The 12,619-nt window shown below is 34.6% G+C and overlaps 1 non-coding gene across 1 annotated transcript; it reads right to left on the bottom strand.

Annotated features, from left to right (window-relative positions):
* Nucleotides 1-9,409: 9,409 nt before the first annotated feature.
* Nucleotides 9,410-9,516, bottom strand: LOC123324149. Its single transcript, XR_006539641.1, has one exon. It is a non-coding gene; the product is annotated as a U6 spliceosomal RNA (small nuclear RNA).
* Between the last annotated feature and the right edge of the window lie 3,103 nt (nucleotides 9,517-12,619).

Below are 12,619 nucleotides of genomic sequence, written 5' to 3' on the forward strand. Positions count from 1 at the left end.
GTTCCCCTTACAACAATAATCTAATGAAACGTTAATTCTCAAATCACAGCTTATTTTCAGAAAGAAAACTGTTCAGTATCAATTCTATAGGATAGCAAAAAAATTGGAAAACTCAATTAAATGTATCACTTATAACAGGATCAATAAGCATCAAATAACTACTAAATTCATCAAAATTGTGAATGACATATATCCTAAACTATTCAACATTAGAGAGAGAAATGTGTGCAGTCCATTTAAATCAGACGTATACCATACACTGATGAAGTCAAGGTTAAATAGTTAATTCTCTATAACTTACTTTTTAGATTCAGTGAAATTTAAAATCCCTGCAAGTTTCATGATTAAAATTGGCTATAAAATTGATAAAGAAATTGATTATAAGGTTCATATGGAAATGCAAAAGGACAAAAAATTAGATAACCCTGAAGAGGAAAGTTGGAGAATTTTTATTACAAAATGTCAATAATTAAAGCAATGGGAACAAGTAGAGTGGGGACAAATACAGTACAGAGCAACAAACAGACAAATGGAACGGACTGTAGAGTCTACGAAGAGACTTATACAGGTGCAACAGATTTATAACAAAGGTACCACTGAAATCCAACAAAGCATCAATGTTCTTTTCAACAACAGTTCTGGATCTAGTGGAGTGTCAAGGGAAAGAACTAAAACTTGACTCCTACTCTCCATCATATACAAATATGAATCCTAGGTCTATTACAGGCCTTAATAAAGTAAAATTATTAAACTCCTAAAGATAACAAGAAGAAATGTCTTTTTTTTAAGGTTATTTATTTATTTATTTGACACAGAGAGAGAGGGAGGGAGAGAGAGTGAGAGAGCGCAAGCACAAGCAGGGGTAATTGGCAGAGGGAGAGGGAGAAGGCTCCCCTCTGAGCAGGGAGCCCAATGTGGGGCTCGATCTCAGGATCCTGGGATCATGACCTGAGCCGAAGGCAGACACTTAACCGACTGAGCCACCCAGGTGCCCCAAGAGGAAATATCTTCATGAACTTGGGGTAGGCAAAGATTTCTTAAACCACACATAAAAATCAAAAACCAGATTAATATGAAAACTGATGAACTGAACAGTTGAAATTGAAAGTTGAAGGATTTTGTGCATTAAAGTTTCCCCTAAACAGTGAAACATTCACAGAATGTGAGATGTTGCAATACATGTATCTGAAGAACTCATATCCAGAATACATAGAGTTTTCCTATAAATCAGTGGAAGAAAGAATAAACTCTCCCACATTTCCAAGAGAAAATGAGCAAAATATTTGAACAGGGACTTTATAAAAGAAGACATCCAAATGTCCTTACAAGAATATCAAAAGATGCTCAATCTCTTTAATTAAAAGGGAAATATAATTAAAAGGACAATGAGATAATCCTACAACCACAAGAATAAGATAACCTTCATGAGGACAATGAGATAATTCTGAAATTATAAGAATTCTATCCATTTTGAATGGCAACAAAATGAAAAAAACAAGGAAAACAATCAAAAAACAACCTGGAAAAAACAAGTGATAGTGGGATGTGACAACTGCAACTCCCAAGCACTGTAGTTGTAATTTTTAATTGTTAAAATCTTTTTAGAAAACTATTTGTTCAGCATTTACCAAAAGTAAATATAAACATATCCAATATGCCAGCCATTCCCACCTCTAGCCATTCTACTGTTACCCAAAAGTAATATGCACATTTTGTATCAAAAGACATGCATAAGAATGTTCATATCGATGTTATTTACAGTTGCCAAAGCTGAAAATATTTCATTTAGCCATTAGCAATAGAGTATTAAATATATTGTGGGGGGCGCTGGGTGGCTCAGCCGTTAAGCGTCTGCCTTCAGCTCAGGTCATGATCCCCTGCAGGGTCCTGGGATCGAGCCCCGCATCGGGCTCCCTGCTCCGCGGGAAGCCTGCTTCTCCCTCTCCCACTCCCCCTGCTTGTGTTCCCTCTCACTGTCTCTCTCTCTCTGTCAAATAAATAAATAAAATCTTCAATAAATAAGTAAATAGCGGGATAGTCATATAATGTAATATAATGAATCAATAGAGGAGAAACAATATACAATAAAAATGAATCATTTTGAGGTAACATTAGGTAAAACGATCAGTTACAAGTAAGTACAAACAATTTTATTGAATTTACATAAGTTTCAAAATTTGGCTTAAATAAATTAATGTGGAAGAAGTTAAACAGTTTCCTTGTTGAGGAAGCATGGTGTAGAAATCAGGAATTCCTTAAATACTTGTGCATAGTTACAAGTTTTGTTCTTTTTAATCATCTTTTTCTGCTACTTCTACCATCTCTGTCATTTCCCTACCGATTTTTTTTTCCCTGGTTTTGAGTCACATTTTCTTGTTCTTGGCCTGCATAAGAGTTTTTGATTGGATGTTAACGTTATAAATGTGGTATTTTGAGTGTTTGGATTTATGTCTTCTGTTAAAAAATACAATGCTTTGTTCTGCCACAGAATCAAGTTATATGCTGAGTACTTTGATTATTTTGATCTCTGTTTTTAAAATTTGCCCAGGTGGATCTAAAATAGCCTTCACTTCAGAGCATTCACTCTTACTACTAAGTCATGACTCATCTGGGCTGTCTAGGAATACTGTAACTCTGAGGATGCTCCATTCTGTCTGGTTAGGGACAGAACATCTGATTTTGTACTGAGGTCCAGAAATTTTCAGTTTATAACTCTGGTTGTTCTTTACCTGGTCCTTGGGAGTTTCACATTTCTTTTGTGCCTTTAGTAGTCAGCAAACACTCTCATGACCACCACTAAAAATCTCTGGAGGTCTTTTTCTACACAGATCCCTTGTGCTCAGAAAACAATGCTGAAATTTCCAAACACCTCAGTTCCCCTAACTATTATTACTAATTCCTTCACTCACTGAGGCTTCCCTTGTTCAGCTTGGATTTCTCTCTTTGCAATGTGTCCTAGAAAATGCCATAAAGAGGAAAGCAGGATGATTACAGGTCTCACCCCATTTGTCTCCCTCTTCTCAGGGATCACAGTCCTGCACTGACTATTGTCCAATGTCTGAAAGAATTACTTGATACATTTTGTTTTGTTTGCTAGTTTTATTGCCAGAGGTTAAATCTGGTCCTAGTGAAACCAGTAGGGCCATTAGCCAAAGACCTCATTTTATCAGTAGATTTTTTTTAATGTTTAAAAAAGTTTTTATAATTGTTTTTTGTCATTTTTTGATATGTTTGATCTTTGAAAATCAGAAATCTATTTTATATACCTCCTATTTTGTATAACTCAAATAACTGGTTTTGAAGTGTACAAAGTACTTAAACTTTAATCTGTCCTTTGTTACCTTTCATTTCTTACCAGGATACTAAGTTCTTCATTGATTAATCCTCTTATATATCCCTCACAGAGCAATGGGGGAATCTAAACTCAATTTGTTAAAGATTTAAACCTGTCCTAAGTATAAAGTGATAAATAATAGAATAATAACATATCAATTTTATTTATAGGCAAGGTGAAAAATATTTTCAAAGTGGCGTGACATAATTTAATGCACCCAAACCAGGGTTTGAGTCCCAGCTCTGTTATTATTAGCACTGTATTCATTAGCATGTTTTAATCCTCTATGAGCCCCAATGTTTTCATCCCTAAAATGGAAATACTAATCTGCCACTGGTGGTATTAAAAGAGATAAAGCATGCATTTAGTGAACAGTCAATATTATGATAACACCCTCATTATTTTCTACTATTTCTATTTTTATTGCAAGTTTTCTAAAAGCTAAGTTATCTAACTTTTAAGTACAGAAAAATAAAACAAAGCCTTTATTTGTTCTTACAAAATGAATAAATTTTAAATTGAATTTTTGGTATTAATCAGGGACTCTAAATATATTATCTCATTTTTTGTTATTAATACATCTGTAGGCCAACAAATTAAATTCATAGACAGTTATTTGTAACTCTATAGTTTCTGAGCTAATTCGTGTGTCTTGTGTCTCTGCTCCAACCACTAATATGTGTCTTGAGCATAACAAGCAAACCAATACTATATGCCGAGAAATCAAATGCATTGGTAATGTATATGCTGTTGGAAAGATGAATAGAATGAATTATACTCTGAGATGAAGAGCCTTGTCTTCAAGGTTTCCACGAAAATGCAGAATCAGCTACTTTATTATCCTGACACTTTCTGTTAATGATAAATGGTTCAATAAATTAAAATGCTTTATAGTGGACTACACATTCATTATGGTAATGCAGGTATGGAAGCATAATCACAAAAGACATAAACTATGGCAAACTTACCTGATATGTGCAAGGTTGATGTTACAGACTATTCAATTCTAACTGGCATTGCAGTATATGTCAATTGTATGATTCATTTTAACACAGGAAGAAATTAGTGAAATTAGACATCATTAAATAAAAAAGATATTAACATAAACTTCCTCAGTGATCTGCTGAAATAAAGGAAAAATTTCAAAATATTTAGTAATCATAGAGGGTGATTTGATATTGACTTTCCATTGTGATTTTTCCATTGACTGGTTTTATATAGAAGAGGATTTCTTAATTTACAAATGTAAAAGAACATTTAAATATTGTTTTAACTATTAGTTTCGTATATAATTACAATGTGATGAGATAATATACTCCTTATGAATTAAATACTTAAATTTGTTGAGGCTTTGTATAGTTAGTTTTATCATCCTTTCTCTGTATTCAATTACACTTTTTCCTCCGGATCTTTTAAGTACTTATTTGTTCTTTATCTTTGATTTTCAGGAATTATAAGTGTGAATTTATTTGTATTTACCTTTCTTGGGGTTCATTGAACTTGAAACTGTGAAACAGTTCTCCACCAGATTTGAGAAAATGTCAGCCATTATTTCTTCAAATTTGCTTTCACTGTTTTCTCTTTCCTCTAGTCCTGAGTCTGTCATTATTGATTTGTTAGACCATTTTATATTGTGTCCCACAGTTTGTGATATTCTGTTTACTTTTATTCAATTTCTTTATCTCTGCTGTGAAAATTGGATAATTTCTATTCATTTAGTTCATTCAGTACTTTTTTAATAGGCTTTATTTTTAGAGCAGTTTTAGGTTCATAGAAAATCAAGCAGGAGAAAGATTTCTCATAGAACTTCTGTCACCACATTTGCATAGCCACCCCCTTTTCCACATCCCCACCACAGTGGTACATTTGTTACACCTGATTAAACCTACACTGTCACATCATTATCACTCAAAGTCCATAGTTTACATAGGGTTCACTATTGGTATTATACATTCAATAGGTTTTGACAAAAGTATAATTATTATATTCACCATTATACTATCATACAAAATAATTTCATTGCCCTAAAAATCCTGTGCTCCACCTATTCATCCCTCCCTAATGCCAAAACCTTAGCAACAACTGATATTTTACTGCTTCCATAGTTTTTCCTTTTCCATAATGGCAAAGATCTAGAATCAACCAGAATTCAGCCTTATCGGATTGGTTTCATTCATTTGGTAATATGCATTTAAGTTTCTTCCATGTCTTTTCAGGATGTGATAGCTCATTTATTTTTAGTGCTAAATAATATTCCATTGTCTGGATGTACCACAGTTTATTTACCCATTCACCCACTGAAGGCCATCTTGGTTGCCCTAAGTTTGGGCAATTATGAAAAGAACTGTTATAATAACCTATGTGCAGGTTTATGTTTGGACGTAGGTTTTCCATTCCTTTGAGTTGATACCAAGGAGCACAATTGCTGGATTTATGTTAAGAGTATGTTTAATTTTGTAACAAACCAAACTGTATTCCAAAATGGCTGTACCATTGTGTATTCTCACCAGGAATGAATGAGAGTTCCTATCACTCCACAATCTTACTCACATTTGATGTTGTCAGAGGTCCAAATTTAGGCCATTCTAGTAGGTGTGCTGTGGTACATAACTGTTTTAATTTGCCATCTCTCTAGTGAAATATGATATGGAACATCTTTCCATGTGCTTTTTGCCATCTATATACCTTCTTTCTGAAATGTTTAAGGTTTTTGCCTATTTTTTTAATTGGGCTATAAATTGTCTTATTATAGAGTTTTAAGAGTTCTTTGTATATTTTGGGTAGTAGTCTTTTGTCAAATATGTCTTTGGCAAATATTTTCTCCCTGTGGCTTTTTTTTTTTTCATTCTCCTGACAGTATCTTTTGCAGAGCAGACATTTTTATTTTTTAATGAAGTCCAGCTTATCAATTATTCTTTTTTTGGATCATGCCTTTGGTTTTTCACCTAAAAAGTCATCACCGTTCCTAGAACTAGAACAAATAATTCTAAAGATTTTATGGAACCACAAAAAAACCAGAATAGCCAAATCAATCTTGAGAAAGAAAAATAAATCTGTAGCTATTATAATTCCAGAATTCAAGATATATTACAAAGCCATATTAATCAAAACAGTATGGTACTGGCAAAAAAAAATTTTTATGATCTATATAGTCATATAGATCAATGAAACAGAATAGAGAGCCTAGAAATAAACCTACACTTATATGGTCAATTATTCTATGACAAAGGAAGAGAGAAGATACAATGGGAAAAGGACAGTCTCTTCAATAAATGGTGCTGGGAAAACTGGACAGCCACATACAAAAGAATGAAACTAGACCTAACTTTTGAACACCAAAAAGAAAAAAAACAAACTCAAAATGGATTAAAGACCTAAATGTGAGGCCTGAAACCATAAAAGTCCTAGAAAAAAACAGAGGCAGTGATTTTTCTTACATTGGCTGTAGCAACATTTGTCTATGTATGTCTCCCAAGGCAAGGTAGACAAAAGTAAAAATAAACAATTGGGACTATATAAAAAATAAAAAAGCTTTTGCACAGCAAAGGAAACCATCAACAACATAAAAAGTCAACCTATTGAATGGGAGAAGATATTTGCAAATGATATATCCAATAATAGGTTAATATTCAAAATATATATAGAACTTATACAATTAAACACAAATAATCTAATTAAAATATTGGCAAAGGACCTGAATAGGCATTTTTCCAAAGAAGACATATAGATGGCTAACAGACACATGAAAAGATGCTCAACATCACTAATCACAGGGAAATGCAAATCAAACCATAAAGAGATATCACCTCATACCTGTTAGAATGGCTAAAATCAAGAAAACAAAAACAGCAAGCATTGGTGAGGATGTGGAGAAAAAAGAACCTTTATGTACTGTTGGTGGAATGAAAATTCATGCAGCCACTGTGGAAACAGAATGGAGGTTCCTCAAAAAATTAAAAATAGAAATACCAGTACCATATGATCCAATAATTCAATTACTAGATATTTAGTAAAAAAAAATGAAAACATTAATTCAAAAAAGATATATACACTGCTATGTTTATTGCAACATTATTTACAATAGCCAAGATATGGAAACAACCTAAATATCCATCAACAGATGAATAGATAAGATGTGGTTCATATATATATATATATATATATATATATATATATATATATAATGGAATATTACACAGCCTGAAGAAAGACTGAGATCATGTTATTTGTGACAACATGAATAAACCCAGAAGATATTATGCTAAGTGAAATAAGTCAGACTGGGAAAGACAAATACCATATGATTTCACTCATATGTGGAATCTAAAAAAGCAAATGAATAAACAAACAAACAAAAAGCAGAATCAGAGAATTGATGATTGCCAGAGGGGAGGTAGGTGTGTGTGGGGTAAATGGGTAAAGGGGAGTGGGAGATACAGACTTCCAGTTATGAATGAATAAGTCATATCAATAAAAGGCACAGCATAGGGCATATAGTCAGTGACATCATAGTAGCATTATATAGTGACAGAAGGTAGCTAGCTACACTTGTCGTGAGCAGAGCATAACAGAGAAGTTGAATCACTATGTTGTACACCTAAAAGTAATGCAACACTGTGTGTCAACTATACTCAAATAAAAAATTATTTAAAAAATAAATTAAACAGCCTGGGTGGCTCAGTCAGTTAAGCGGCTTCCTTCCGCCCAGGTCATGATCTCAGTTCTGGGATCAAGCCCCACATCTGGCTCTCTGCTCAATGGAGAGCCTGCTTCTCCCTCTCCCTCTGCCTGCTGCTCTGCCTACTTGTGCTCTATCTCTCTGTCAAATAAATAAATAAAATCTTTTAAAAAATAAAATAAAAAATAAAAAATAAATTAAATAAATAAAAAGTCATCTCCAAACCCAAAGTCATCTAGATTTTCTCCTGTTATCTTCTAGGAGATTTATAGCTTTGCATTTTTAGGTCTATGATTCATTTGTGTGTGTGTCTGTGTGTCTGTGTGTTTCAAGATTTTATTTAAATTTTAGTTAGTTAACATATAGTATAATATTAGTTTCAGGAGTAGAATTTAGTGATTCATCACTTATATATAACACCCAGTGCTCATCACAACAAGTACCCTCCTTAAAAAGAAGATAGTAGGAAGGAAAAAATGAAGGGGGGGAATCAGAGGGGGAGAGGAACCATGAGAGACTATGGACTCTGAGAAACAAACTGAGGGTTCTAGAGGGGAGGGGGGTGGGGGCATGGGTTAGCCTGGTGGTGGGTATTAAAGAGGGCACGTTCTGCATGGAGCACTGGGTGTTATATGCAAACAATGAATCATGGAACACTACATCAAAAACTAATGATGTAATGTATGGTGACTAACATAACATAACAAAATAAAATAAATAAAATAAAATAACAAAATAAAATAAAATGTGCCCTCCTTAATACCCATCACCCATTTAGCCCATCCCCCACCCACCTCCCCTCCAGCAACCCTCTGTTTGTTCTCTATAGTTAAGAGTCTCTCATGGGATGCCTCCCTCTCTCCTTTTTTATTTTTTTTACATTTTCCCTATGTTCATCTGTTTTGTTTCTTAAATTCCACAAATGAGTAAAATCATATGGTACTTGCCTTTCTCCGACTGACTTATTTTGCTTACCATAATACACTCTAGCTCCATCCACGTTGTTGCAAATGGCAAGATTTCATTCTTTTTGATGGCTGAGTAATATTCCTCTGTGTGTGTGTGTGTGTGTGTGTGTGTGTGTGTGTGTAGTACACACACTACCTCTTCTTTATCCTCTCATCAGTCAATGGACATTTGGCCTCTTTCCACAATTTGGCTATTGTTGATAATGATGCTATAAACATTGGAGAGCATGTGCCCCTTTGAATCAGAATTTTTTTATCCTTTGGATAAATACCTAGTAGTGCAATTGCTGGGTCATAGGGTAACTCTACTTTTAACGTCCTCAGGAGCTTCCACACTGTTTTCCAGAGTGGTTGCACCAGCCTGCATTCCCACCAACAGTGCAAGAGGGTTCCCCTTTCTCCACATCCTCACCAACATCTGTTGTTTCCAAAAATGTGGAACGCTTCACAAATTTGCATGCCATTCTTGCACAGGAGCCATGCTAATCATCTCTGTATCCTTCCAGTTTTAGTATATGTGCTGCCAAAGTGAGCACTAAGATTTAATTTTGTGAGGGGTGTAAGACTTGTGTTCAGATTCATCCTTTTGCATGCATATGTCCTATTTTCCCAGAGCCACTTGTTGCAGAGACAATCTTTGCTCCATTGTGTTGCCTTTGCTCTTCTGTCACATATCAGTTGACTATATTTATGTGGGTCTATTTTGGGGCTCTCCATTCTATTCCAGTGATCTGTCTACTCTTTTACCAACATACTGTCCTGATTACTGTAGCTTTATAGTAAATGTTAAGGTCAGGTAATGTCAGTCCTCCAACACTGTTCTCAGACACAAAGAGGAATGAAAAGTAGTCTAAGATGGATCCAACCTATTGTGAGTACATGCACATGGATTCTGCAATTAATCATTAAAAAGCAACTGATGTGATAAAGTCATGCTTAAAAGGAAAATGGCCTCTCTTTTTAGGACACATGTGCTACTAGCATGATTAGGCCCAAATGCGAATTGAAGTGATGATTTTAACCTTATATGGAGGCAATATAAACATGCATTTTACATATTTTAATATTGATGAAATCCAAATGTATCCTACATTTGGTGCCAAAAGAAATGTTCCAGGTAGAGGTGTAAGATGTGAATTTTCTGTTTTTGCTAATTTATTAATTCATAGAATTTACATGCTACTCCATGTCATCTGAATTCATTTCTTTGTTTTGATGTTATCACATATTTGCTTTTTAATTAAATATGAATGTTTAATGAGGCTTAATATGTCTCCAAAAATTTTAAATTCTGAAGCACCATTGAAATAAGATTACCAAGCATTTAGATATTACCACCTGGATACATGGTAATATGATCAAAAACAGCAAAAATTGCCAAGCATGTCAGAATTAGAACTTTACAAACGTGTAAGTTTGGAAAAATTCAGTTTAATGAAGAGACGTACAGATAATAGCTAAAGAAGAAATACAAACTATCTGTGTTTGTCATCATACATCAAATTTAAATGTTGGTTTTAAAAAGCCCTGCATCATTATAATGTCATGAACAAACAAAAGTAATTTTGAGATTCTTTAAGATGTGAATATATGGAAAGCATAGACTCATACTGGATTACTTAATCTGTGTACTTCTGTCTAGACTATCACTCCCTTCTACAACACTAGCAACACCATGGCTACTATTTTATTTGTGATCATCATTACTAATATCTTTTAGCTTTGTTTATATCAATTCTAAAACATAACTGCACAACTCTCAAGTTATCTCTGAACCTCTGAATTCACCGCCTATGACCTTATGGAGGATAAGAAAACATTCTGGACCCACTCAAATCTCTATCTTTATTTTTCTCTACCTTACCTCAAAGCATCTAAATAGAATATATTTTATTTTTAAGTTTATTTACAGTTTCCACTCAGCAGAATAAATCCAATAAAAGCAAAGTTTCTGTCTGTACTGTCCATTGCCATATCCCAGCATTAGAACAGACTATAACCTATAATAGGTGCTCAGCAAGCATGGGTTAAATGGATATATAAATCCTGAAGAAAAAAATATATTTACACAGATTAATGCTGATCATTACATGCATACTCTTAACTCACCCCCCCCCCAAAAAAATAAATCCTGAAATATTCCTCTGTTTTAGTTCAGGCAAAATACCATACACTGGCTGGCTTATATACAACAGCTATTGAGGCTAGGAAGTACAAGATCAAAGTGCTAGCACATTCCATTTGTAGTAAGAGCTTACTTTCTGTTTCACAGTACCTTCACGCTGTGTTGTAGGGGGTAAGGGAGCTTTGTGGGCCTTTTTTTTTTTATAAGGGCTCTAATCATCTCCTACCTCCCAATACCATCAACTTGAGGATTAGATTTTAGTATATGAATTTTGAGGGGACACAGTCAGGACATAGCAGTATCTTATAACTGATCAAATTAAGCCACATAACAAAGAGAAAAAATTAGTCTAAGAAAAGCACATATCTTCAAAGTCACAGAAAACTAATCTTATGTGTTAGATAGATCCCCTGGGCAGCAGATACTAAGGTGGAATTAGAAATACAGATTTATTGAGAGATAATGCCTATGAAAGTTAAAAGAGGGAGGGAGAAAGAATAGGCAAGAAAAGCCTTCAGACTGTAATACAGGTCCTATATCTCTGAAAGAAGGGGGCTGGGGGAAGGAACACTGGGTAAAAAGAGCCTCAAAGCATAGTACAACTCCACAGCGGAGTCCTGAACTGACCACAACAGCAAGTTCTTGTACCTCCATGGTGCTCAGTCACTGATGAGGACTTTCTAGAAGGTCAAGACTGGCAAGCTGAAGTACAATCTACAGGCAATCAAAGCTGGAGACTGTGAGCCAGTTTCGCAATACACAGCTGGTTCTCTTTACCAATTATTTGAAAAGCACACTTCTATGGCTGCCACATGATATGAACCTACGTTGAGGGACTACAGCTTTGGATGGAAGATAGGCAATAATTTTCTTCTTCTGGGGCAAGCCAGACAACTATCCTAACAGATGTATATCAAATAACCATATCTGAACAGAGAAATGAGAAACAAATTCTGGGACCTAGAAATTCTATCACATATGGAAATCACCACATGTGGAAATCACATGTCCCAAACCAAGGTTGGGCTTTATCCAACACACATATTCTCAAAAAGAACTAAGCCTGGGAGCTCTATTAATAGAATAATTTGAACAGTCTTGTATTTGAACTGTCATTGAGGTAAAATTTAAAAATGCATGCATTTCTTGGGGCGTCTGGGTGGCTCAGTCATTAAGCATCTGCCTTTGGCTCAGGTTATGATCCCAGGGTCCTGGGATCGAGCCCTGTGTCAGGCTCCCTGCTCAGTGGGAAGCCTGCTTCTTCCTCTCCCACTCCCCCTGCTTGTGTTCCCTCTCTCACTGTGTCTCTCTGTCAAATAAATAAATAAAAATCTTTAAAAAAAATAAAAATGCATGCACTTCTTTATTCTTGTTTATGTTTATTTCTGTGTCATTGTTATTGTTGGGTAGGGGAGACGGTGGGAGGGTTAGTTTTCAACTCATCCTAAAAAAATATATATATAGATAGATAGATAGATAGATAGATAGATAGATAGATAGATAGATAGATAGAT

Source organism: Neomonachus schauinslandi, chromosome 2 (genome assembly GCF_002201575.2).
Source record: "Neomonachus schauinslandi chromosome 2, ASM220157v2, whole genome shotgun sequence".
Taxonomy (NCBI): Eukaryota; Metazoa; Chordata; class Mammalia; order Carnivora; family Phocidae; genus Neomonachus; species Neomonachus schauinslandi.